The following is a 25,785-nucleotide window of genomic DNA, read 5'->3' as shown; positions in this document are numbered from 1 at the left end:
AAACCTTGGAAGAGAGGACAGGACTATTTTAAGCGTCAGAGGCCCAGGCTGCTTGCTGCTCAGTATAGTGTCCCCTAGGCATGAAGGGAAAAATGAACTCATGAGATCTCAACAATATCATTGCCTGAACAAAAATGGTGTCATGAAAGTACCAGTTGACATGGAAACGTGGACCGGGAAACTTCCACATGGTCCCAGGCCTAGATAAAGTGCTACAGGTAGTCAATGGCTGCTAAGATGATGTTCAGTCTCAGTTGATCAGCCCTGGACACATGTACATATAAGCAATGCTAAAGGGACTCAGTAGGTTGCATGTACGTGTGTGTGTGTGTGTGTGTGTGTGTGTGTGTGTGTGTGTGTGTGTGCATGCAACAATACTAAAGATGAGATCATAAATGTGGGAGGGGGAGGACATGTGAGGAGTTAGAGGAGGATGTAGATACTGTGCTCATATATGAAGTCGGGCCTTCCAGTTTTTTTTTTAAATGTTTGTTTTTATTTTATGTGTATTGGTGTTTTTCCATGAGTGTCAGGTCCCCTGGAAGTGGAGTTACAGACAGTTGTGAGCTGCTATGTGGGTGCTGAGTATTGAACCTGGGTCCTCTGGAAGGGCCACCAGTGCTCTTAACTGCTGAGCCATCTCTCCAGGAAAATGAGGATGGCTGGAGAGATGGCTCACTGGTTAAGAGCATTGGTTACTCTTACAGAGAATCTAGGATTGATTCCCAGCACCCACATACATGGTGGATCACAGCCTTCTGTAACTCCACTTCCTGGGAATCCAAAGCCCTCTTCTGGCCTCCCTAGGCACCAGGCACTTAAGTAGTGCATAGACAATCATGCAGTCTAAATACCCATAAATATAAAATAAAAATTAAAAAATATATAAAATATAAAAAATAGTGTAGGGAAAAAGGAAATAATACATAGAAAGGCTAAAATAGAATGATAGAGACATTTATACTGAATAAATACTAATAAAAAAGCAATATAAAAATGGGAAGAAAACACTAAAATATGCTTTTTGTAACGTCTCATCTGTGACTTTAAAGAGATTTCAGAGTCTCTAGACTAGTCTCCAGAAAACTTTGGCTTACTTGAAGGTCATGTTTTGAAGTAAAAACTGCCTTTGTTGGGTGTGTACATGTGTGTGCATGTCATGTGTATGTGTGTGCATGTCGTGTATTTGTGTGCATGTCGTGTGTGTGTGTGTGTGTGTGTGTGTGTGTGTGTGTGTGTGTGCCTGTATGTCATGTATTTGTGTGCATATCTTGTGTGTGTGTGAGAATGTGTATGTCATGTGTGTATGTGAGTGTGCTTTGCAGGTTGTTTGACTAGGCAAACATTTGTCCATCAAACACACACACAGGATTTCCACAAACTGTGTTGAAAGCAGCTGAAATTTTGTCCAATTCCCAAGTAATTGTTTTTGTGTCTGTGTTGGATTGAAAGATAAAGATATTTATATGAAATGTCTCAAACTTGATATTTAAAATGATCCTTCTATTTTGTCTAGTATAAGATAGAAATTACTCCAAAGAATGAACAGTAATTTTGGAAACTTGTAGGACTTCCTTTGGGTAAATTTGGATCATTTGTAATAAATAACCATGTCATTCTTATACGGGCATGCCTAGCTAGACACAGGAAAAAAAAATGGAAGATCATACATGACAGCTGATACTTTAACTGGACCATGTGAAGATGACATAAGTGATGTTATCATTTATTACTTACAACTTTTCAAGTGTCCTGTTCCAAAGAATAATTAGTTATTTCATACTTAGGAATTTAATATTATCTCCTAGAGTGTCTGTGTTTTCTTTCACTGATACTGGGTTTCAGAAGTATTTCTATTGGAAAAATGTCATGCATTTTCTTACTTAGATGGACTATAAGAAATAGTTCACACTTTAAAATATAGTAGAAAATGGTCAACCATAAAAACATACATACAGGTAGCATTATACATTAAGGAATATATGTGTACCTACAGATATACACATATGCCTGCAACAGCTGTTAGTGAAGAAGAGGCCATGGATTTGAAGCAGAGTGGGGGAGGGGTATATAGAAGGGTTCAGAGGGAGGAAAAAGAAGGCAGAAATGTAATTGAATTATAATCTCAAAAAAAATAACTAGCAGATATGCGAAGCCTGTATCTAACAATTGCACAAAATGATAGTAAAAACTGCACATTTATTTGGTGTTAATATTAAAAATATGATCTTGTAAATGCACAAACATTTTATTTCTTTTCATGAGCTTTATTTCTAAGTGCTTTCCAAAAACACAATGGTCAAAGCAGAGTGAAATTGAAGTTATGAGTTATCTAATGAAAGCAAAAGCCTTATGGTTATATTTGCCCCTGAATGAATTTAAGTGACGTTTTTTCAGTGTGGATAAAGTGCAACCCTAACCCGCAGACTTATTCTCTCTCCTGCCCATTTCCTGGCACAGTTATTATCAGGAACTTATTCTTTTCCTTTCCAGACATCTTAGTCTCTGTTCAGAACTCACAAGTGGCCCCTCAGAAGCCCTTCAAAACAGGTTGATTTGTGGTCATCTTTCACTGGAGATATTACTTGCCTTTGAATTTTATCTGGAAGATATTTTCATCTGGAGCAACAACTGAATTGTTTTCTCTATCTCAGCCCTTTGGCATTAAAAACTATTTGATTTGATATTAACAGTTGTTTTCTTCAGGGGGAAAAAAGCCCAAGAATTAAAACCACCTCGATTTTCTTCCTCAAACAAAACAAATATTACTCACTGAGTTCTAGACTTAATTTCTAATGTAAAGTTTTCATAATATTTAAATGTTCTGGCAAAAGATTTCTCACAGATTCTTTTTTTCATTGTTATTTGCATCTGAAATGAAGTATGATTTTATAAAGCAAAAGAGGGAGGCTTTAATGTCACAGCTTTACCCAGGGTGTATATATGTGTGCACACAAGTCACACACATATACACACATATAAGCAACCACACATGTTCATATATACCCACACTTTCACACACATTCACACTTTCTCACACACTCATACATGATTTCCAATAATGAACACCTAGAGAAAAAGATTGATGTAAATTCTTTGTTACAGGCTTTTTGTGAGACTAAAACTATTTTCTCTCTTCTCATGTTTCACATGTTCCAGACAAGGTATCATTTATGGCAGGTCAAGAGTCTAATGATGGTATACAGCATAGAAAATCCAAATCATCCAAATGCGATGTTTTGAAAACCAGAATATAAAGACATATACACTTTATGAGGATATACATATCTCAGTCTAAATATACAGAGATATAGGCATAACATTACTAATGAGAATAGCAATGGACTGTAGCTCATCCTTCAACAGCTTGACACAGCAGTTTATACTGAGAATGGCATGGCCAACTGGGTAACGTGCATGGCAACTGAGGATACATTTTGATGGCTTGGCCATAATAATAATATCTTTACATAGTTCTTTCATTTATTTTCTCAAATAACAGTAAGACAGTTTTTATCTTCACTTTAGCAAATGGGAACACAGACTTAGTGATCACATTCACTCTGCTGGGTCACTTACCAAGTAAACAACAGAGCCATGCCTCAACTTCAGACTTGTCTACATTCCAAACTTGTTCTTTCATTGAACCCACGTGGACTCAGTCTTCTCATGAAGGTCAGGAATTGCTAGGAGTGACCGGGCACTTAGAGTACTGCCCACGGCTCCTGAGTCCCTAGGAGTGACCGGGCACTTAGAGTACTGCCCACAGCTCCTGAGTGGTTGCTTCATCTTTAAATTGCCTCCCCTAGCACAGTCATACTTAGGACTCTCTGTTCTTGCACTGTCCTCTCCACACATGGGGGATTTTCATCATGATTTTCCTGGAGACCAGAGTAGAAGATGGGCCATCAGATTCACTCAAGGCTTCAGTCAGTGCATTCGTACAGTGAGGAAAAACTAACCAACGTGGCTGAGAACACCTGCAGCTTTGTAGGTGTAGACTGTAGTGACTCAGAAGTCTATCGTTAGGTGTCTCAGAAGACATACTATTGCTTTGAGTGCTCCCTGAGAAGGAAGTAATTGACTGTGTGAGTTGAAGGATGAGGGATGAGAGGTGAAGACCCTTTTTGCAAAAGTCAGCATAGCAGCTGGGGGCTCTGGGTTCCACATCAGGCTTAGTCTCTTGCTTTCTAACTCTGAGACCTTGACATTACTTAACACTTTGGCAATTTTCTTTATATGCAGAATGGGGACTATACTAATGTACCTATAAAACAATCTGTATCAAGAAGAGATGGACTCGTTTCTGGGCCATGATTACAATGGTGACTGATAGTGTGTGCTAAAGAAGCATTAGGTATCACTTGACAGGGAAGAACTTTTTCTACATGGAAATAAAAGAGGCACAGCCCATCTCTACGCTGCCCAACAACAAAGCTCACAGTGTAGCCAGAGCACCCTTTTGCTGCACATGCTCAGATGGTCTTACACTGCTAGATTCCCAGGTACTGACCAGAAACACATACACACGTACCATGAACAGATGTGCTCAAAAAGTGTCTTCTCTGCCAAAGAAGTGTGGGGTGAGTGATTGTCAATATTTTAACAAAAAAAAAGTCTTTTTTAAAATAAACCAATCAACCAACATATTTCTTTCTGATTTTCCAAAGATCGTAGATTTTTCCTGCTAAGGACTGTGTGTTAGGAGCATCAGCCAGGGAAATGTTTGTATGCCGGTCTACAGGTGTCTTCTTTCCATGTCTCCTTAAGAAAACAGTGGCATAAAAAAGCAAATCTTCCAAAGGAAGTTCCCACTCTGCATGCTTTTGTTTTCTCAGCCATCTTAGAACTCAGTGACGGGCAGCAGACAGTGACTGCTCCCACCTGGGAAGTGCCATGGCTTGTCCTAAGGCCCGAGTCCGAAGCCAGCTGTGCCATAGGCAAGGAGAGTAGGTTAGACATCTCAGCCTCCCCACCCTCAGCCTCTGTACATGAAACAGCTGTGGAGGCAGTGGTACTCACTTCACGGAGTTGCTCTAAAGACTGAATGAAATCAACTCTGTGAATGACCGAGGTCTGTTTGTATAGTTTAGTTTTCATCAATGAACTGCTTAACCTCACATTTTGCTTTTTAAGATTCTCCTAAAACCATATATAGCAGCCATAAACTAAGTTATATTTATTTATTTGTGTTTAAAAATAAACATTTAAAACCAAGTGTAGTGGTACATGCTTTTAATCCCAGCATTCAGGGAAGCAGAGGCAGGTGGGTCTTTGCGAGTTTGAGGCCAACCTGGTCTACAGAGTGAGTTCCAGGACAGAACTGCTACACAGAGAAACCCCGTATTGAAAAACCAAAAACCGAAAATCAAGAAACAACACAAAAACAACAAAACATTTAAAATTATTGTAAAAGAAATATAACTTTGGAAATTTTGGAAAATGGAAAAGACTAAAATCAAAATGCTACTGTTTCCCATGAAGACAGTTGCCGTTAATATTTTGATGTCTTTCCCATCTTTGTGGAGGGCGTGTGGAATCTCCAGTCTGTATCCTAGGCCCACACACTGAAGATGACTCCCGTTTTTGCTCTGCATGTGCATTTTTCAGAAACATCCCAACCCTAGACTCACAAGCAAGTTCACTCCTGTTTCCCTCAAACCATTCCGCCCCCAGGCACCGTCACTTCTGTGCTGGCCCCAAGACAAGCCTGGGCTCTGTCCAGGCCTCTTTCCCTCCGAAATCACCCCAACCCTTTAGCCATTTGTTAGGCTGGATCTTATCAATGGTGTTGTCCTCATCTAGTTCAAAACTGGTTTTTCGTTTCTACTTTCTTGATGGGGATTTCCAGTAGTTTTCTACTTGCTCTCCCTTCCAAATAACATGTATTGTCGCTCCTTAGACTGCCTGTCTCCATGAGGGCAAAGATTGTGTTTCCTATGTTTAATATAAGTTTAATGATGTCCCAGTACTAAATGCCCACACACTTGTAACACAGACATCTGCACAATTTAAAAAATGAACTCCTGCAAAGAATTTCATGCACAATTACTATCATTATTCTTCAAAATGTAAAACAGATTATATTACTTCCAAGTTGATATTTTTGTGTTTTTTATTTGTATTAACCAGGTTCTCCCGAGATGACGTAACACATGATTATCCATTACAACTGCTGTTCAGAGGAAAGCATTAAATGATTGTCAAGGAATCTCAGAATCTTTCAAGTTTGGTCTTCATCAACTCTATTTTATTACCACCACCCTCACCACTGCCACGAGCATCACTTCATCAACATCATCACCATCATCATCATCATTATCATCATCATCATCACCATCACTGTCATCATTGTTTGCGGGCTGGGATTGGACCACTGTCTTGTACAATGCTAGGCAGGAAATCTACCCTGAGCTAGAGATTCTGAGTCCCTCTGTCTATTCCTCGCCTACATTCATGGCTGTTCTACTCATTCACAGTGCACTCTGGGAATCCCGACACTGGATATTCCTTCTGCACCGATGATCCTGTCCCCCAAACGTATCTCTTTATCATTTAAAGCTCAATCTTAAGATTCCATTTTTCGGAACCTTCATGACACTTCCATTCTTGACTTCACTGGGAAGATTTGGCCCCTACAGGTTTTATCTCTTTTTCTTCATGCCCCCACCACTGAAATGACCACTGCATACTTCTCTCACCATTTGCCCGAGACCAGGGTTGTGTTTTAGTTGTCTTTTAACCTGCATCTCCAGCAGGGAGAGATGCTCTCAACAGGTGACTAAATAATACCACTTCATTTATTTTTTTGGAAAGTAAATGAGTTTGTGATTTTTTTTTAAATATGTGTTTTCATGAAGCTTTATGGTGAATTTTTGCATATACTTTTATGGTAAAATAAGTGAATTTGTATGGTAGATACTACAAGGGTGAATCAATAGCAAGCTTTATGGGGTTGGGAATTCTTGGTATTGGGGTCTATCTTTCACATTTCATAATCCTCTTTTATATCACAGACCAGAATCTAACACGATCTTCATTGTTTTAAAACACGTTCATTTTCTATGGAAGAGTAAAATTGAATTGTTCTAGATATAATGGGTCTCGGATATCCTTTCTCTTATTAACTAACATCCGCTATGGTATTTATGTTTTCCTTTTGGCTTCCAACATCCCCACCATCCTCTAGAGGTTTGAAGGCTTTTGAAGGCAACTGTTAAGATTTGCTAAGGAAACAAAACTAGTATAGTTTATTGATATATTTATTACAAAGAACTAGCTCACATACGTATGGAAGTTGGTGAGTTTAACATCAGAGCTGATGTGCCAAGTTGAAGGCCATCAGACAGATTTGTCTCAGCACCCATGCCAGGAGCTCACAACCACTTAGTTCCGGGAGATCTGATGACCTTTGTTGCTCTCCATGAGTATCGCATTTGTGTATGCAAGGCCACACTTAGACAGACAGACAGGCAGACAGACAGACAGACAGACACACACAGAGACAGACAGACAGACAGACACAAACACACACACACACACACACACACACACACACACATTCTTTAAAAAACCCAGAATGGCCGGGCGGTGGTGGCACACACCTTTAATCCCAGCACTCGGGAGGCAGAGCCGGGCGGATCTCTGTGAGTTCGAGGCCAGCCTGGGCTACCACGTGAGTTCCAGGAAAGGCTCAAAGCTACACAGGGAAACCCTGTCTTGAAAAACCAAAAAAATAAAAAAATAAAAAAACCCCAGAATGATGCTTAATTGAATATCTAAATACTGCATGGCAGGTTGCCATAGAAGATGAATTACGTCCCATAACCACTTAAACCTTCCTGTTGTCCCTTAGTCTCAGACCATCTCTTTATATTTCTGTCACTATTCTTTCAGAGAATCTGTTTCCTTTGTAGTCTTTCAGATCTATCATAGTATGCTGTGCACTGCAGAAGAAGAAATATTATCGCAATGTTAATTTGAATAAAAACAGAAGACCTGGAGTCAATTCTGGAATGAGAGCCATTTCCTCACATCTTAGCACACACCTCCTTAACCTTTCCTATGTGCAAATTAAAACCGGTCAGAACACTGGTGGGACGTGGAGAGCAGGAGTTGAGGTAGACAGAGACGGGGCCAGGATCAAGCTCCATAGTTAAGGTGTGGGAAGTCACCGGTGCCTTAGAATCAGCCCACACACCTAAGACTTCCTTTCAGGTGGAAATCAGACCCTTCTAAACGTCAGCCACTGTAAAGCCCCTGGACGTGGGAGCACACGTCTGTAATTCCAGGACATGGGTAGGGGAAGCAGGAGGATCAAGAGTCCCAGCCCAACCTTGGTTACATAGTGAGCTGAGCTGGAGGCCAGCTCGGGCTACATGAAACCCTGTCTCAAAAAGAAAACACATACACACACACACACACACACACACACACACACACACACACACAAAAAAAAAAAAAAAAATAAATAAAAAATAAAAAATAAAAAAATAAACAGGTTAGTCGCTCTGCCATGGGGCACAGTTTCTGTACATGTCTTGAAAACGCTATTTGTCGCTGATGTGCCCGCTCATGACACATCACAGTGTGCAGTGAAAGGTGAAACACTCAGCTCTGGAAAGGAACCCTCTCCTTCTTTACCCGAGTGGTGACTGTTTCCACTCAGCTGAAAATTATCTCATGGTTAGAACTCGAGATTGTGCCCCTCATCTCACCGCTTTTACGTAAAGCAGTAGATTTTCTGGACAATTAATTGGTTTTCTCTGTATTTCTTTACTTTTTATCTTATTAGCCACAGAGCATTAGGGCCTGGATAGATGGTCTAGTGGTTCAAGCACTTGCTGCTCAGGACCTGGGCTGGAGAGACTGCTCATGGTTAAGCGCATCTGTTGCTCTTGCAGAGGCCTTGGGTCTAGTTCCCAGCACCACAGGAAGGCCCACAACTGTCTGTAACTCCAGGCCCAGGGGATCTGAAACTCTCTTCTGCCCTCTGAGTGAGCCAGTCACACATGTGGTGCATATACATACGTGCAAGCCAAAACACTCATACACACAACATATAATAAATGTATCTAAAACAAAACAAATAAAAAACCAAATCAAACCAAACTAACACCAGCGAGATTTGTTTCATTTTCTGTCCATCCTTCTAAGGCGGGTGAATGATATTAGGACAATCTGGACTAGTGAACGTGTTGCGTGTGTTCAGAGGCAGCTGTGTTTAGAGAAGGGACAGGTTTGAGGAACCCCTTCCTCTCCAGGAAACATTATCTGCCTCAGGAGATTAATAAAATCCCCCCAAACATGCCATTTTTGCCATTATCTTGGAGGCCATGATGCTCAGGTATACACCTTTCACATGCTTTTTAAGTGACTTCTTTCTTTATAGAACTCAGTTTTCATGAGTGCTCCAAGTCATTTTATTTAGAGTTTGTAATAGAATTCCATGAATTACAGGGCCACACCTTTCAGTGTTAGGTTTCTCGAACCAAGTCATGCCTAATTTGCCTTAGTCGTAGGTAAAGCAACTACTGTTTCTAATGTGTTTATTTTTGAAGAATTATTCCATCAGCGAGAAATGTTGCAGTGAATTTTGTAAGCTTTTAGATTAGGTAAGCGGAGGGTGCTCAGAAGAACTAAGTGTACTTTCTTTCTGCCAAGACACAGACATCAGCAGCTTCCCGTCTACAAACACAGTAATTAACTCACAGTATGCCTTTGGCAACTCTTTCTGATTAGATGAGTTATAGCATAGATTACATTATTTTGAAGCAACAAACTCCTGCTGGTAGGATTTTTTTCTGTGCACAATTCTTAAATATAAAAATAAACTCATTTGTGTAAATGCAGACATTGCATAACCACTATACAGAGTAACAACTGTGTATTGATATTAACATCAACTCTCTCTAGCACCCACCTTGGAAGGCCCCATTATGCCTATCCAAAGGCAGTCATTGTTATCACCCTAGTCACTGTAAGTTACACTTGAACTTCCTTTAAATACATTTATAAATGGTGGGATGCAACCCAGTGATCTACCGCTTGCTTAGCATGTATCAGGCCCTGGATTCAGTTGCCAGCACCACACACAAAAAAAAGCTGTATTAAAATTTTAATCTGACAGTCGGCACACACTTTTAATCCAAGCACTCAGGAGGCAGAGGGAGGCAGATCTCTGAGTCTGAGGGCAGCCTGGTCTACAGAGCAAGTTCCAAAATAGACAGGGTTACACAGAGAAACCCTGTCTCAAAAAAACAAAACCAAAACCAAACAAACAAAAAAATTAAGCTGAGGACTTAGCCCAGGAAATGTACAAAGAAAGATCCAAAGGGAAAGAATGGACACAAGAAGAAAGGCTAAATATATTTTACCTAGAAGTAAATTTAAGAAGGAACAATGAAAAAATGGAGAGTATTGTAAGTCTGAGATGCTTGGATGATTCTTCGTAGAGTAGCAAAATTTAAGAATACAAGCCACGCAATTATGTATTACCTTTTGTTCTGAGACTTCTTTGCCCCTGAGTGTGAGGTTTATGACTTTGCTGTGTACCCTTGAGTATGAGGTCTGTGACTTAGCTGTTGGTAGAGGTACATTAATTCTTTCATTATTGTGCATCACAAATATCTCACAATTTATCCATTTACAGGTGATAGGCATAATTATAAATAAAGCTTCTGCATACATTTTTATGCATTTCATCTGGTGGAGAAAACCCCCATCATTTCTGGTGTTAGGTTTGTTTGACAATAGTATTTTTGGTTTAAATATGTACCACAAAATGATATGGATTTCCATTCTGACCAGCTGTGAGTGAGGTTTTCAGATGCCCCACATGTTCAGCATTGCTGTGTATTATCAATGGTTCGAATCTAAAGTTCTCTTCTATGTGTCTTGATAGACAATTGTAGTTTAATCTAAATTTTCCTGATAATTCATACCCTAGCTCTTTTCCATATGCTTATCACCTCTGATAGTTACAATTACACAAAAATTCATTTTGGTCTTTATTCCTTAGGACTTCGTTTTGTTTTACCTTTAAACTACAGAGATTATTTGCAGGTGAACTCTGAATTGCCTCAGAATTTAGGAGTTAAAATATCAGAAATGTGGTATGATTTTTAGTAGTTTTTGTTTTCAGTTGGAGACTTGAACATAATTAAATAGACTACCATTTGCCAATAACAATCAAGGAAGCATGTACGTAGACTTTTCCTGATATACATATGGTAAGTTGTCAGTTTATAATCCATGTCAGAGATGGCACATTGTTTTTTTTTTTTTTTTAAAGATTTATTTATTTATTATGTATACAGAAGAAGGTACCAGCTCTCATTACAGATGGTTGTGAGCCACCATGTGGTTGCTGGGAATTGAACTCAGGACCTCTGGAAGAGCAGTCAGTGCTCTTAACCTCTGAGCCATCTCTCCAGCCCGGCACATTGTTTTTAATACTATATGGTTAAAGGTTATTAAAGGTTAAAGGTTATTCAAGATTGGAGTGTGTTGCTTTCAGAGACCAAGGACTCCCTCCCATCATGAACTGTATTCAAGTAAAAATTTATAGCTCATTGGCTAAAGAATAAGAACAGAGTTTTAAATTGAAGTATACATTTGACTAGTTTATACTAAGTGTCCTTTAAACAATGAAATCACTTAATTTTATAAAATGGAGATTCTTTCTTATGATACAAAAATACCAATTGCAGGCCTTGAGAAATGGCTCAGAGGTTAAGAACACCGGCTACTCCATCAATTCCAAGCACCCACATGGCTGCTCACAATTATAACTCCAGTTCCAAGGAATCCAGTGCCTTTTCCTGACCTCTGGGGGCACCAGGCATGTACGTGGTGGACATATACATACATGCAAGCAAAATACTCACATAAATAAAGTAAAACTTATTTTAAAAATTGAAAAAAAAAACCCAAACCCCAAAAGCACCAGTTGCATGTCTTTAAAAGATGCCATGATGTTCATGACCTCAACCAATCTTAATGATGACTCTGGATAATAGCTATACATTTTTATTTATGTTTTATGGATGAAGAAAACGGAGGGCTGAACTTGTTCCATCTAGCTAGCTCCTAACGAGGCAGAACCTACAGCTTTCTTGGTGTTGGCCTTGGTTCTCTGTTGCTGTATCTTGGAAGCTGGAATTTATAATCCCCAAGGAACAGGTTTAGCAAACAGATACTCAGCTATGGGAGCAAGGGTGCACTCAGATGCTTGACATTATGTATAGATGTATATGCACATATTTGAATTTACATCATGAGGACATCAAGAGTTTGGATAGAAGCAGACTGATGGATAAAAATGACGTGAAGAACACACTGTTGGTGGAATGAGTAGAAAGATTGGTACTGTTACGTCAATGGCTTCTGGTGAGACTCCTCTTGTTAGCTGTATATTGTGATCGAGAGATACAGAAAGTGAAGTTTTACCAGCACTTGAAGAATTCTCTGTGCATGCATTCTACATGACATTTCTTGAAAGTTAGAGAATAAAAATATTTGCTGGTCCCCAATGATAAAAGAAAAAAATGAGCAAAAAGGTACAAGAAGACAGTCATTTGTTATTTAGCAAAAATGTCATTGTATAGCCTAAAATTTCAGTTACTTGAGTAAAAGTTCCTAAATCTTTTTATTGTTATTTTACTTTGTTTGTCTAAGTTTCCAACTGTTGAATATGGATTCAGTCATTCGGGGCTATGTTTTGGGCTTTATATTTAACTGAGAAGTTTAGGTTTCCAAGGAGAAACTCTTTGTGCTGTCTGTAGGCATCAAAACTCAGACAGAAAATCCTGTCCCTCTCTTGCTGTGTTCAGGGAACTGCTGTTTTATCACTTGCCAAGTCATGGCCACCTGTGGCTCTGCCTTGGCAGCCTTGCACTCAGCAGGCCAGACATTATGTTCACAGGAAAAGCCTGCTGAAGTGGAGCTAAAAAGCAATCATCTCACATGACCAGCCTTCTGATCATAAGGATCTGCTGCACGCATGAGCTGACGTGTTTGCTTGGAGCAGACACACTGTCCATTGCTTTTGTTGGCCACGATGCCAAGAGCTTTCGCACACAAACAATTAGTTGCAAGTCATCTGATTTTCCACACAGGAAAATCAGCGTAGAATAGACAGTCCTCTAAAGATTTATCTTCTCTTTTCCTGTTGTTTGTATTCTGTCAAACTCCAGTCACTAATGGACCAGTGACTGAGGCCTGGGAACCCCTGAGGGGATGTAACACGCAGTCCCAAGGCTTCACTAAATATACCAAAAAACAGCTTCATCATCTAAGATGCAAGATGAGTCTAGGTGACTCAGCAAATCACCTCACCGAAATTGTGGAAGTACAATTGACTAGCTCTTCTAGAAGATTTGATACCTTATTTCTATCTGTTCTTGGTAGTGAGGAATATGTCTTTATCTTTTAAAATGGGATCTCCTGCATTTTGAAACCTCAACCTTCCTTTGGATGTGGACTGACTCAGAATGAAATTAGTTACTTAACTGTGGACAAGTCTATTGATTGGGTAGGCCTCAATTATCCTCATCTATAAAACTGTTTAAACAACTTTACAGGCTAAATAATTTGCCCTGGTGAAGCTTTCAGGAGACACACTGGCAACTCTTTTGCCTTTAGGAAAGTTTCTGATGCTGAACTATGCAGGCATGTCTCAACCTGGGATCTGATGGCATCTAGTCCAGCTCACATGTGGTCCCTGTGGTCTATTTTCTATGCTTCTTTAAATTTCCGTATTCTTACCTATGAAAAATAACAAGTGTGATAAGAATAATATTTACAAAACTAAGGCACACACCTATAATGTCAGCACTTGACAGGCCAAGGCCGAGGCAGACATATCTCTGTGAGTTGTAGGCCAGTCTGGTCTGTATGATAAGTTCTAGGCTAGCCAGAGGTGGATATCGAGACCTTGCCTCAAAAGAATCAAGCAACAACAATAAAACAATATCAACAAATGGCAAAGACCCATACCATGCTTTTTACAAGCCCCATGCTGTAACAACAGTAAGTTATTTTTGACCTCGCAATGAGATGACTGCTATTGTTACCTTTGTTTTACTGCTGAAGAACTGAGAGGCCAGAGGTGAAGCTGCAAACTACCAGATTTAGAAAGTGGAAGAACTGGATGGATTGTGAATACAGGATGCTGCCTACAAAGCTTATGTACCAAACTGTCATTATGGTGCTGCTACCTTCTGACTGGGTGTCCATAAACAAGGATCTAACCATGTCTCCTGCCATGTATTTTTCCCTTTATGGTCTTCAAAGACAGAGGTGAAAGACAGGATTTCCTTTGACCTATTTACTCACTGCATTAATTTTTCTTTAATTTTCCAATGATCAACTCCAATGTTGTACCTCAGCTTTCCAACCATATCTAGATTTATCAGCTTTGTCACTATTGGCACCTGAGTCAGGTGATTCTTTATGATGGTGTTACAGTAGCCTTGAAGGCCCCTGGACCTTTGGACTCCACCTCAAACTTTCCTGGTAACACTAGAAAGATAAACAGCTTTACCATTCCTTAAGGTCTAGTCAAAAGAATAGAATACCTCTAGTCCTGGATGGAGACATAGCATTCTGATCTACTCTAAAGATTATAATATTACATACTATTTTTTCTTCCTTAAGAGTTAATCCAGCAGTCAGGTGTGGTGCACACCTTCAATCCCAGCACTCAGGGAGGCAGAGGCAGGAGGATCTTTTTGAGTTGGAGGCCAGCTTGGTCTACAGAGCGAATTCCAGGACAGCCAGAGCTACACAAAGAAACCGTGTCTCAAAAAACCAAACCAAAACATACAAAACAAAAAACAAACAAACAAGCAAAAACTACAAAAGAGAAAAGTTAATCCAGCTGGGATATCAATCACCTGACCTAGGAAGGCTGATTCACCTAAAGCCATGAAAAGAGACGAGAGGAATAATTATCTCCTTTAAAAGACAGCATACGTTTCTTCCCTGGTGCAGTCACTTATGAAGCTGCCATCATGTAGCTCTGCTAAGTCTGTCCTCTTTTTATAAAGTACTCAGAAAAGTGAAACCCCTTTTCCTCCCTCTCTTTTTATCTCTTTTTCTTTCTTTCAGATCCTAGCCAGACCCTGGGCATGCTTTTTCTGATGAGCTGGGCTTTCTCATTCTTTTGCTGAAGTTCCTACCCCCTTGCCTTGACACAGCTTACACATCATATAATTCTCGTTGATATCTATACCTAACTAAAAAGGCATGTTTTCGCTTCTCTACTTCCCTTCTCTAGGAAGCTGCCGAGATTAGCAGCTTGCTAGCCCTATTGTTTTTCTTTCAAATGCCAATAAAAAAAGTCCGCAAACTTCCTTCTGAGTCCATTTTAAGTTCTTTTTATTAATGAGACTGAGAACCCTAAGAGGAGACTTCAAGGTCCCTGGTAACTGTGCTGTGCATGGGAAGATGGTTGGTCACACTCCTGTGCTCCTGGTAACTGTGCTGTGCATGGGAAGATGGTTGGTCACACTCCTGTGTTCCTGGTAACTGTGCTGTGCATGGGAAAATGGTTGGTCACACTCCTGTGTTCCTGGTAACTGTGCTGTGCATGGGAAGATGGTTGGTCACACTCCTGTGTTCCTGGTAACTGTGCTGTGCATGGGAAGATGGTTGGTCACACTCCTGTGCTCCTGGTAACTGTGCTGTGCATGGGAAAATGGTTGGTCACACTCCTGTGATGGTAACTGTGCTGTGCATGGGAAGATGGTTGGTCACACTCCTGTGTTCCTGGTAACTGTGTTGTGCATGGGAAGATGGTTGGTCACACTCCTGTGCTCCTGGTAACTGTGCTGTGCATGGGAAAATGGTTGGTCACACTCCTGTGATGGTAACTGTGTTGTGCATGGGAAGATGGTTGGTCACACTCTTGTGTTCCTGGTAACTGTGCTGTGTATGGGAAAATGGTTGGTCACACTCCTGTGTTCCTGGTAACTGTGCTGTGCATGGGAAGATGGTTGGTCACACTCCTGTGATGGTAACTGTGCTGTGCATGGGAAGATGGTTGGTCACACTCCTGTGCTCCTGGTAACTGTGCTGTGCATGGGAAGATGGTTGGTCACACTCCTGTGCTCCTGGTAACTGTGCTGTGCATGGGAAGATGGTTGGTCACACTCCTGTGATGGTAACTGTGCTGTGCATGGGAAGATGATTGGTCACACTCCTGTGATGGTAACTGTGCTGTGCATGGGAAGATGGTTGGTCACACTCCTGTGCTCCTGGTAACTGTGCTGTGTATGGGAAAATGGTTGGTCACACTCCTGTGTTCCTGGTGCTCCTGGTAACTGTGCTGTGCATGGGGAAATGGTTGGTCACACTCCTGTGTTCCTGGTGCTCCCGGTAACTGTGCTGTGCATGGGGAAATGGTTGGTCACACTCCTGTGTTCCTGGTAATTGTGCTGTGCATGGGAAGATGGTTGGTCACACTCCTGTGTTCCTGGTGCTCCTGGTAACTGTGCTGTGCATGGGAAAATGGTTGGTCACACTCCTGTGTTCCTGGTGCTCCTGGTAACTGTGCTGTGCATGGGAAGATGGTTGGTCACACTCCTGTGTTCCTGGTGCTCCTGGTAACTGTGCTGTGCATGGGAAGATGATTGGTCACAGTCCTGTGCTCCTGGTAACTGTGCTGTGCATAGGAAGATGGTTGCCCACACTTCTGTGCTCCTGGTAACTGTGCTGTGCATGGGAAGATGATTGGTCACAGTCCTGTGCTCCTGGTAACTGTGCTGTGCATAGGAAGATGGTTGCCCACACTTCTGTGCTCCTGGTAACTGTGCTGTGCATGGGAAGATGATTGGTCACACTCCTGTGCTCCTGGTAACTGTGCTGTGCATGGGAAGATGGTTGCCCACATTGCCAAGTTTCTTTTGGATTGCAAAACCACTCTTTCCTTAAGAAGGACCATTGCTTTAGTATAAGAAAAATGCCATGTATTTGATGTACAGCTTATTGATTATATTATAATACTAATTAAATACAATTTGGTTCTAAATATTAAAATTTTGGGACTAGAGAGATGACTCAGTGGTTAAGAGCATAGGCACCTCTTCCAAAGGACCTGTTTTGATTCCTAGCACTTACACAACTGCTTGCCATTAATTGTAACTCCAGTCCCAGGAGATTTGATATCCTTCTCTGGTCTCTAAGGACATTGCACATACTTGATGCAATGCACAGACATACATAATAAGCAAGACACCCATACACATAAAGGAAAAATAAACTAGATTAAAGTAAAAGAAAATGTAAAAATTTTGCTGGTTTTGTGTGTGTTTGCGTGTGTGCATGTTTGCTAACATATGCATTCATGCATGTGTACTTATTAGTAGAAGCTGGATGAAGCTTCAGATGTCAAGAGCTGGTCACCTTGTTTTTTAGGATAGGGCCTCTCACTGACTTGGAGCTCATTAAGTAGACTAGGCTATCCAGAAAGCCTCAGGGAACCCTGTGTTCACCTCCCAAACCCTATGGTATAAACATGTGCCACCATGCTCAGGTTTTAAAAAGTGAGTTTTGTGGATCAGCATCAGGTGCTCATGATTGAGTGACATGTACTTTACTGAGATAGTTCTGTATCCTCCTAAGTAGTCTTAATTATAATTACATTTGAAAATCATATCTTTGCCAGTTTCTTTAAATACCAATTTGCTTGTGAGTTTAATTCATCTTTTACTACTTTGGGGAGGAAATAAAATAAGGATGCCCCAGTGTGGTGGTTTGAAAGAAAATGGCCCCCAAAGAAAGTGATATTATTAGGAGGTGTGGTGTGAGAGCCAAAGTTAAATTTTAAGTTTTAATTACTATGCCTTAGAGATCCGTGAAACAAAAATGCCTCTAATCTGCAAGACCCTTGCCCAAGGATAGACAGTTCCCAAAAATGCTGGAGTCTATTGTTTATGGGGGATAACAAGCCACATGTTTTTCACTCCCCTAAAAACAAGTTAGTTTGACCCATTTGCGCTGGATGTGCTTGATCACATATGGGCAGGAGGTTCACAGGGTGGACATAGTCAGGAGGTATGCTTGTCCCTGATTGGATGTAGGCTGGAGGTACTTTAGGATGTATGCTTGCCCCTGATTGGACCTGATGGGAAATAATTAAGCCGCTGTAAACCCTGATTCAGGACCATTTACTGGAAACCGAGAGATGGACCTGGCCAGAGCCCATCCACCCAGACAATATTTAAAGCTTGCTTCAATTTTGGCTTCAAATTGTGGTAGTGGTCTTATTCTCGGCTGGTGGGATTAACAGTAGCTTTGTTGCAATAGGTATGGTCTTGTTGGTGAGGTCTCATATATGCTCCAGCCAGGTGTATCGACACAGACTATTTCCTGTTGCCTGCAAGTCAAGATGTTAGGACACTTGGCTACTTCTCCAGCACTGTGTCGGCTCACACATCACCATGTTGCACCATGATGATAATGAACTAAACCTCTGAAAAATGTAAACCACCCCAATTAAACGTTTTTCCTTTATAGGAGTTGCCACGATCATGGTGTCTCTTTACAGCAATAGAAACCCTAACTAAGATAGAAGTTGCCACTAGAGACTGGGGTATTGTTGTGATAGACTTGACCATGTTTTTTTTGTTTTGTTTTGTTTTTGTTTTTTTTTCCTAGAAATTTGGACTTTGGTATTTGGGTTAGGAAAGCAGTGGGATGCTTTAAGCACTGCTTAACGGGCCACACTAGTAGGAAGATGGGAGATAATGGTCCTGAGAATTATTTGAACGGTAGGGGACTGGCTCAAGAGGTTTCAGAGGAGAAGAATTTTAGTATGTTGCCTAGAGATCTTTCTGGTGATATTTTGGTGAAGAATGAGGCTGTCTTTTGCCTTTGTCTGAAGAGTCTGCCTGAGGCTAAAGAGAGAGTTTTGGATTAATTCCATTGGGAGAAGACATCTCAAAACAGCCTCATATAGACTCTGTCATGTGGTTATTAGTGGTAACTCGAATGAAGATTTATAATGAAAAGGAGCAAGCTGAGGAGGGTAAATTACAAAATTACAATTTGAGGAGAAAAGGAGCACTAGGAAGTAGAATGGAGCTAAGTCCAGTGTTCAAGGAGATAAACAGATTAAGAAATGGAATAAAGTGGTGACCTCAGGACAAGATCCCACCCAACTAAGTTTCCAACTTGTGAAAAGGAACTAAAGAAAACCTTAGAGCCAGGTATGGTGGGGCACACCTTTAATCCCAACACTCCAGAGGCAGAAGCCATTGTGTGAGGCTGTGAAGGAGAAGCCTGGATTTCAGTGGAGAACCCAAGATGTTGGAGAGACCAGAGCCATGGGATATCTGGCAAGGAGGGCTGCTACAAGGGAATAGAACAATCCCAGGAGAAAGAAATATGTTGCAGTCAACAAAGCTGAAAGGAGTTGGAGATCTGAAGAGCAGTTTGATGTCAGGCATGGAGAGACAGAGTTTGTAGTTTGCCCAGCTGGTTTTTGGTCTTGCTTTGGTCCAGTACTTTCTCATCATGCTTCCTTCCCTATGTTTTGGAATAGTAATATATATCATGTACTATTACATGTTGGAAGTATGTGATCTTTTTTTTAATTTTTATTTTACAGGGGATTATAATTAAGAGATTGCATGAATCTCAGAAGAAACTTTGAACTTTTAGACTTTTGAATAAGTTTGAGACTGTGATAGACTATGGAGACTTTTGAAGTTGGACTGAATGCATTTTTACATTATGATCTGACTACAAACTTTTGGAGGCCAGAGAGTGGGATGTGGTGGTTTGAAAAAAAAAATGGCCCCCAAAGGAGTGGCACTATTAATAGGTGTGGAGTAGATGTGGTTTTGTTGGAGGAAGTGTGTAACTGTGGAGGCAGGCTTTGAGGTCTCATATATGCTCAAGCCATTTCCACTGTCCAGACCACTTCCTGCTGCCAAAGCTCAAGATGTAGAATTCTCCAGCACTGCATCTACCTGCATGTCAACATACTCCCAGCTGCCATGTCTCCTGCCATGATGATAATGGATTAAGCCTCTGAAACTGTAATCTGACACCTCAATTGAAATTTTTTCCATTGTAAGAGTTACTGTGGTCATGGTGTTTGTTCACTGCACTAGAAACCCTGAGAAAAACACCCAGAAAATGTAACTTTGGACTTTAAATGTGAGAATGGAGAAGCAGTAATTAAAGGCACCCTTTTAAGATGTTAGGTTAGCAGCTCATTCCATATTTGCCTTTGGCATGTATGACCTCTGCATAAGACAATGGATATCAAAGTGATTTGGGGTGTTGGGGGTTTGTAACTCAGTGGGCCATAAACTATAGTTTTATACTTAAATGGTGGAGGTATATGTGACATCTGCCCAGCCACTGAGTTACAGAGAAACATAGAATCTACTTAGACCCAGCACAGACTACTACTAGAAATAATGATTTAGTTTTAATTGTAGCTTCTGTCCCTTCCCCCACCATTCCACCTAGATTACCGGGAAGAAAAAGCAGCTCAGGGGCCTGAGTACTTTCTCTGGGACAAGGACTGAGGAGTGCATTTGTGAAGATGGGAGTCTTTGGAAAGTAGATGGCAACCTTTTCTCCCTTTCAGCTGAGTTTCACTAGGACGCTCTTTCTGATAAAAAAAAAGCATGATCACATCCTAAGAGTTACACACAAGAAGAATTTGCCTGGCAGGAAAGATGGTTCAAATACATGGAAGAACAGTGAAAACCCAGCAAATGCTGTTAAGAAATGATTGTCTTCAAAACAGAAGAGTCTGTCTACATCTGCAGATGAATTTGTAGATCTATTCATCTTTGTGATATTCACACATATCATTTACATGGCCTTTCATCTTTATAAGACAGGAATGTAAAGAGTACATTAGAACTTAGAAGATGTAATTGTTATTTTTCTTATGTATCATTTCCAGACTGGTTATGCTAAAGATTCCAGATAGCTTTTTGAGGAAAGTGTTGAGTCAGCAAAACCTGAAAGAATCAAACTTAAGAATCTAAAAGGGAGTTATGTGTCTAAAGACAAATTTCAAGAACACAGGAAATAAAATAGAATGCACAAAATAAGAAAAAGGAAAATAAAGGCAGAACTGAATGCAATAAGTGGGACAGAGTTCATTTGGATTGAAAATGGAAAATGGTTCAAACATAGAAACTTAAAAAAAATACAGGCATATATGGATATGAAGAAAGGAGAATTTTGGAGGTAATAAGATCATCCTTAATAGTTTTGTTCAATAATCATGAGGGGAAAATTCTGTTAAAATTCATCCCATTTCAATGGGTGGGAATCTGAATACTGTCTGAGGCTGCTTTAATTTACACCAGCCTTCTTTGACATGGTCCTGGGGAAAGTAACTCTGGATGAACTTCCATCAAAGCGAAGCAATTATGAGCAGAATAGTTGAGGGGATTAGTGACTTGGTTTATTAGTTCTGCATGAGCTTAATGAGTGCATGTTCTTTGGTGGTGGTAGTCAGGTCAGTGGGCTTAGTTCCTGAGGAAAGGCTGCTGGAAGGCGCCGGAGCAGCAGGAGTCAGGCCTCCCACATTAGCCTACTGAAGCTTTAAATGTCAACCAGTGTGGTGTGCTGAAAGGAAAACGGATGATTCTAAAGTCTGAGGCTTTCCACAAAATCGTTCATGCCAAGAAGTAGTAATATATTATAAAATGTTTTTCATTCATTACAGATGAGATTGCTACAGAGTAATTTTAATAAAGTATTCAAAGTAACGTATATTTCAATAATATTCATATCCATTAAAGGAAACTCAGTTTCACCTAATCCCCCAAAAAATACCCTGAAAAGAACATACACTAATCCTCTTTTGAAGCCAATGCCTCCAATCAAACTACTGTCAATGTGGAATAAGTCCACAACAAAATCAAAAGCTTGCACCACATGTGAATACAATGTTCATAACTTTAAAGACTAAAGAACATTTTGAAATTCTATATTTTGCAAATATATAGGTAGTAATTGAGGTTATGGTAGATATAGAGGAAGTTTTCTGTAGCTAGTTTGAGGGTGTATGTGTGTGATATATGTACAGTACGTTAATAAATATATTTTTACTGTGTAATAACACATACATGGAAAAAGTTTCCTGTATGCATTTTGTTCTTTAATTTGTTAACCTTTATTTATGCATTTGTAGTATATGAAAGTAATAGGCGATGGAATATGTTGTCTAAACAACTTTACAGAGTTATTTCCTGCTGCATAGGTACCATTTGAGGAAGTATATCCTCCATCTTCACACGGCAGTTTTCACTAAGCACACATGTGTGGTGATGCTCAGTAAGCAGTTGTGATGGTGTTGCCCACCTCATTTTAGCTCCCTCTAGCAACAGTGGTTACTTACCAATCTAGAAACTCTCCTAAGATAGGCTGTTTCAAATCTTCATAGAAATGTCCCCCAAATCAATCATTAGAAATGCCAAAGAGCTGTCTGCTTTTCTGGACCTTCTTTGACACAGATACTGGAGCCAAAATGACACTGGCTGGAACTCCAGCCAGCTGTACTGCAGAAACTCATTATAAAAATGAAGAGTCATAAGCAGAAAGAATAGCAATTAAAGCATGCGTTTGTTTATTTCAAACTGCGGAAATCAAAGCCCACAGATAGCTAGCTGGGCATGAAAGAGCTCATCTAAAAACAACGAAATAATAATGAGGTTTGAGAGGTTCTGCTGACGTGCTCTCTTCAACTATGGAGTGCCATATTTTCACCCTGCTCCTTCCTCTGAGATCTGATAGTGACATCTGCGACAAGATAACTCTCCATGCTTGCCTTTAATTCAGGAGAGATGATTATCAACCATTTCCTGAAGGAAAAGTGCCTGGATATGTGGAAATTCAAATTCCTATCACTGTAATTTGTTATGGCAGAGGTACAAGGTGAAACAAAATGCACATAAACCATGTCCACATGGGCTTCCTCTGATCAAGAAGTTCTTTGAGTACACATGTACCACATTCTTGTTACCCATTCATTATCTAATGGACACCTAGTCTGCTCTAATTTTCTAGCTATTATGAATGAACATAAATGGATGTACAGGTATCTCTCTAATATGATACAAAGTTCTTTAGGTACATATCTAGAAGGGATATAGCTGGGTGATATGGTAATTTTATGAGAAACCGTTGGACTGATTTCTAAAGTGTACAAGCATTCATTCCCCTGGCCCTAAATTGATGACAATATATTTCTTCCTTTCCTTCTCCTTCTCCTTTTTCTTCTCTTTCTCTTCCTCCTCCTCCTTCTTTCTCACTAGCGTTCTTAATAAAAGTCATTCTGACTGTGGTGAGCAGGAATCTTAAAGTAGAATAGCGATTTGGATGGAAATGGCCCCTACAGGCTCATAGGCTTGAATACTAGGCTCCCAGTTGATGGAACTGTTTAGGAAGGATTAGGAGGTGTGTTCTTGTTGGAAAAGAGGTGTCATGGGGGACATGCTTTGAGGTTTCAAAGACTCTGTGCCATTCCCACTGTGCCTCTTTGCCTCCTGCTTGTAGTTTGGAGATGTGTGCATCAGTTGTTTCTGCTGCCACACCTTCACTCTGCTGTTACAGACTCTAACCCTCTGGAACCATCAGCCCAATTGAACACTCTGTTTTATAAGTTGCTCAGATCATGGTGTTTTACCACAGGAATAGTAATTAAGTAGTTTTGATCAGTATTTTCCTGATTGCTAAGAATGGTGAGCTGTTTTTAAAGTGTGTTTTTTTTTCCACTCATTTTTCATCTTTTGGGAACTCTTTGCTTAGTTCTATAGCCTATTTTCTATTTGTTTTTTTTCTTAGTGTTTAGTTTTTTCAGTTGTTTGTATATTGTAGCCACCAATCTTCTGTCAGATGTGTAAATGGCAACAAGTTTTCACCTATTCTGAGGGCGGTTTCTTCGCCTGATTGACAAGTCTCTTTGCTGTGTTTTGATTCTATGAGATTCCATTTGTCCATTATTGGGCTTATTTCCTGTGTTGCTAGAGTCCATTTTGGAAGTTTCTACACGTGTCTGCATGTAGAAGCACATTGCCTACTTTCCTATATGTTGCAGACTATCAGGTCTTATGCTGAGAGTCTTGATTCATTTAGAGTTGAGTTCTGTGCAATATCAGAGACAAGAATCTAGTTCAGTTTCCTGTGTGGTGATACCCTGATTTCCCAGCACCATTTTTTGAAGATGCTGCCCTTTCTCCAATGTATATTTGGAACACTTGTCAAAAATTAGGTGGTTGCAGTTGCATGAATTTATAGATGGGCCCTATATTCTATTCAATTGATCAACACGTCTGTTTTGTGCCAATACCATGCTGTTATTATTATAGCTGGGTAGCATAACTTGAAATCAAGTATGATTACATATATTTTTTCAAAATTTCTTTGGTTATGCTTGATCTTTTATATTTTTCTATTTTAATCCTTTTCTGAAGAATAATCATGTAATTTTGAGTGAGATTGCATTGAATCTATAGATTTGTTTGGTAGGAATTCTCATAATATTTATTTTTCTAATTTTTGAGCATGGAAGTCTTTCCATTTTCTGGTGCCTTCTTCAATTTCTTTTTTTTTTTTTTTTTTTTGGTTTTTCGAGACAGGGTTTCTCTGTGTAGCTTTGCGCCTTTCCTGGAACTCGCTTTGGAGACCAGGCTGGCCTCGAACTCACAGAGATCCGCCTGGTTCTGCCTCCCGAGTGCTGGGATTAAAGGCGTGCGCCACCACCGCCCGGCTCAATTTCTTACTTTAGTGCTTTAAAGCTTTTATTGTAGAGGGATTTTGTTTCCTTGGTTAGGTTTATTCCTAAGTATTTTACTTATTTTTAGTTACTGTTGTAAATGGGTTTATTTAGCTGTAAAGAAAAAATGAAATTCAGTTTTTCAAGTAAGAAGATGGAACTGGAAAAATTTATGCTGAGTGAGGCAATCCAGGACCAGAAAGATAAAACTACATGTCCCCTCTCAAACGTGGATCCTAGCTTCACGTCTGTAGCTCAGTGTACTTGGAGTACATGTAGAAGCCAGAAAATTAGAATGAAGCCTTTGTAGTTGGGGGATGCCTTAACAGAGTGGAGCAATAGAACATGAGAAAAAGGAAAACAAAGAAGGGTATACTGTGGGCATAAAGTATACACAGATCATGGAAGACTTACATGCCAAATTATTTTGCCTTTTCAAATGTCATTAAAATGCTTGTTCATTATATCATCTATGTGTTTCTGTTTGCAGATGGAGAAAAATATCATAAAACTTTCAGCCCTGGAGAGTCCAATGAACAGACACATGAGAAAGTGGTGACAAGGTGCCCGTGGGGACAAGTGACGAATTCTGCACCACTTTATCAAGAGCTGAGTATCTAAATACCTTCAAGCCATTGACTGTCACCTTCCGCTCTTCTCATCTCAGCCAGAGTTTTGAGAAGGAAGTGACCACTCTTCAATTCATTCTGCAGTCCCTCTGTAGGAAGTGCTGATGCTCAGATAACAGTCCAGGCACCTGACAGCACAATCTGAGTAAACAACAGCAGCCATGCACGTCTGACTCACTCCCCGAAGGTATTTATCAAGGGCCCATTTGGAGTGCTGAAGGGGGATGTGTGCTTTGGGGGTGAGGAGGAAGTACGCTATATTTCTATGAGTTTTATAACTAATTGTCACAAACCCGGTGGCTGAAAAGAACATACATTTGTTGTTTCTTTGTAGTTTGTGATGTTAGAAAGTTCAGTCCTACTGGCATGGCATGGCATCCGGTGTTCTGGAAAGCCTGCCGG

The 25,785-nt window shown here is 40.2% G+C and overlaps 1 long non-coding RNA gene across 1 annotated transcript in view; it reads left to right on the top strand.

Annotated features, from left to right (window-relative positions):
- LOC128110450 (uncharacterized) overlaps nucleotides 1–25,785 on the top strand; it is a 97,812-nt gene extending 72,027 nt beyond the window's left edge. The window contains exon 3 of the long non-coding RNA XR_008218205.1: nucleotides 25,245–25,785. This is a non-coding gene — a long non-coding RNA (uncharacterized LOC128110450). The remainder of the gene's footprint in view (nucleotides 1–25,244) is intronic.

Source organism: Peromyscus californicus, unplaced genomic scaffold (genome assembly GCF_007827085.1).
Source record: "Peromyscus californicus insignis strain IS unplaced genomic scaffold, ASM782708v3 Scaffold_15__1_contigs__length_86483966, whole genome shotgun sequence".
Taxonomy (NCBI): Eukaryota; Metazoa; Chordata; class Mammalia; order Rodentia; family Cricetidae; genus Peromyscus; species Peromyscus californicus.
This window is presented reverse-complemented; position numbering and strand designations above follow the sequence as displayed.